Source organism: Prosopis cineraria, unplaced genomic scaffold (genome assembly GCF_029017545.1).
Source record: "Prosopis cineraria cultivar Desert tree isolate PC_DT_omini unplaced genomic scaffold, ASM2901754v1 PC1367, whole genome shotgun sequence".
Lineage (NCBI taxonomy): Eukaryota > Viridiplantae > Streptophyta > Magnoliopsida > Fabales > Fabaceae > Prosopis > Prosopis cineraria.
In genome coordinates this window covers 29,648-32,740 of record NW_026556692.1, presented here as the reverse complement: position 1 = coordinate 32,740, position 3,093 = coordinate 29,648, and the positions used below count along the sequence as shown (strand labels likewise).

The 3,093-nt window shown below is 35.1% G+C and overlaps 1 pseudogene; it reads right to left on the bottom strand.

The window, feature by feature from the left end:
- Nucleotides 1-557: 557 nt before the first annotated feature.
- LOC129299965 (uncharacterized) lies at nucleotides 558-2,487 on the bottom strand (annotated as a pseudogene).
- Nucleotides 2,488-3,093: the final 606 nt, after the last annotated feature.

Below are 3,093 nucleotides of genomic sequence, written 5' to 3'. Positions count from 1 at the left end.
TTAAAAGTCCCACAGCAGCAAATTCTGTAACAGCTTGGACCTTGGGATATGACTAGCCTCTCGAGTTTCCGAATGGTACTCATCAGAATGGCTCCTAGTGGAATCTCCCATGCCGGTGTCAAAATGAATTGGATCCTCCAAAGTAAAGTGCCTCAGAGTGAGAAAACTGAAAAAGAACACCACACTAAGCAAGTGTTCAGCCACTGACAACTTACAACTTCCTCTCTCCTATTTACGCCCCTCTATCCTCTCTTATTTTAGGGACGCTTTACAAACTTACAACTTCAGAAATCCAAATCCTTCAAAGCCAAAAAAGGTAAAGCAGAAGGTCGGTGAGTAGTTATGGTTAGAAATAAGCAATTCACAGAGAAGAGTGATATGTGAAGAATTGAAGTCATGGTTGTGGAAATTGAGCTGCTTCAACCATGAATCTGCAGCACGGTACATATCGGCTAGCCTTTCATGATCAGATGATGAATCTATGTTCAGCCATAGATCGCCCTGCATTTTGTAAGTGGCCGTCCAAAAGGAGGCAGTGATATAAGCCACCAGTTTCTTTATCTCGCATTTCTCTCCACCAAGACTTCCATGCTTTCCGAGCAGCATATGTCTTTCCCAATGTTTATGTTATTGTATTCCATTGCACAATCTGCAGATGCACGAGAAACTGTGATCAGAACTCGAATTCAGAGACTCATGCCCAGTATAATTAAAATTTAAACATCTCATTTTATCCCAAAACCATGTCTCGTCTTTGTTTAGCTTTGTTGAGTTAGATAAAAGAACAAGTTTGTGCTCTCTCTGATAACTTTTTCAATAGCCACAAAGAAAAAATAAATTGCAAATCTTAATTACCATGACATCTTACACCTTAGTATATCTTGTAGTATAGTATTCGAGATACTAAGAGCAGCGAGGACAACCACAGTGTACCAAATGGCTATTTACTTCTATTATTTCTCAGCACCCATTCAATATGTCACAAGTCACAATAGAACTAAAAGATGACATGTGGTTGTTTACAAAGTGTTACAAATGAGTGTCAGTTCCGGTATGCTTACTTAAACGTTATTTTCAATTCCAGAATACCAATTCTGAAACTCTTGAAACGACACTTGAAACAATTGTGGAAACTGAAGCAAATATTCAGAACCCAGGAAAGATGCTATTGAGGTACATTTTACCTCCAGGTTGACTCAAGGATTACAAATGTGTTAGCTTACTTTGAAGAAAAGTTATCATAGAATATAAAAGGACAAATAAATACACTCAGATACCTTCAAAAGATGATGACAACGTATGGAAAGTGAGGAAGCATGCTGCCAAGTCCCTTTCGTTTTCTGACTTGGTATGGAATAAATAGGGTACCTATTCAATGATAAAAAATCAAGATAACGAAGTTCAGAAAGAAATAAAAAAATTACGAGTTCAAGAACAATCGTATTTATATATTATAGAGAATGTCAAGGAAGTAGAAGTTGAGAAAGAGAGACTCTTCCCTACTTCAATTCTAAATCATCTAGAAACCAATGATAGTATATCGTCTTTAGAAATCAAAATGCAAATCAATTTAATCTTCTAATTGAATTCAAGATTACGACATCAGAGATATAGTTCACAGTAGCCACTTGTTATCAACTATACTTGCAATGTTGAGATGTCAGTATGCAAAAGTCTGATGAAAAGTAATTATAATGCTAATAAAAGAAGTGCTTTATTCTAAGCTCTATCTATGTATTACAAAAACAAGTCATTTAATCAAAAGTATTACAATAAAATCTGTTTGTCAAGCATGTTAACAAGTGATGAGAACAACTAATCATTCTCAATTTCTCACCAAGCAATTGCCATCCAACTCGCTGGAGAAAGATCCACATTCTTCAGTGTCATTAATGCTGGATAGCTTCTTGCCAATTCAGTTATCTGAGACGAGAGATTATCAGTTTTTGTTTGGTGGGCTGCCACTTAAAGGAGGGCTAATTATACAAAGTGAAAAAAGCTACCTTGTCCATAAGTGGGACCCTCCAGTAAGGAGGAGACATCTCGGTGTACTGCAAGTAAAGGTAACCAAGCCCATCTCTTGGCCATGAACCCTCATGGTCACAGTTGGAATCCTCAGAAACTGCATCCCATGATTTGCTCGAGTTGTTACTCAATGATCGAGAAATGTTATCACTTCCACTATCATCGCTCCATGAATCACTTTCAAATTCGACAATCTCAGTATCCTCTCTCCGGACCCTAGAAAAACAGAAGGCTTACTTCACACTATTGCCACAATTAGTATGAAAAATACATTATATTTTTGTCATGAAAGCTATTTTTGTCATGCATCTTTCATCTCTACTTTAAACTAGTAAATAAAGGTGCAGGAATAGCTTGCATATAATTTCCCAGAAACTTTTTGACATACCTCGAAGCTGCAACAGACTTGTCACTGTAGATTTGTATGGCCGAAAGATAGGGACATAGTATTGCATCACGGTTTCACACCATTTTCCAACCCAACAGGCGTGCCAGCACCATATGCACTCCATTCATTAAACCACTCCCAGAGATCTTTCAGTGTGAAGTATTCAGTTGTGTCCTTACCAAGAGGTTGCCACAGGGTATTTATGTCATTTAAGAACTCTGCAATATATATGGTAAAAGAAAAGGAAGTAAGGAAACAAATCAGCCAGCAATCAGCTGCCTATCGCTACCTATTTATGTCATATTTGAATTAAAAATAGAAAAATGAAAGAAAAATTAATCATTTAGTTTCTATAGTTTTGACCCTATTATAACTCAATTCCTAAACTTTGCTCAGTTCTTATAGTTTTTTTTTGCTCAAAAAAACTTGGTTGTAATTCAGTTCTTGACTTTGCCTCTTGTATTCAATTCATATAGTTTCAAGCACTTAAATATTAATATCTATATTTTAAAAAATAAAGTTATAAAGATTAAAGATATTTTAAACTTTTAATATTTATAATTAAAAAATTAATAATAAATTTTAACATAATTTTAATCTTTCATAATTTTATGTTTAAGATGTAAGGACCAATATTTATATGATTTAAAATATAAAGACTAAGTTAGAAAGTCAATGTT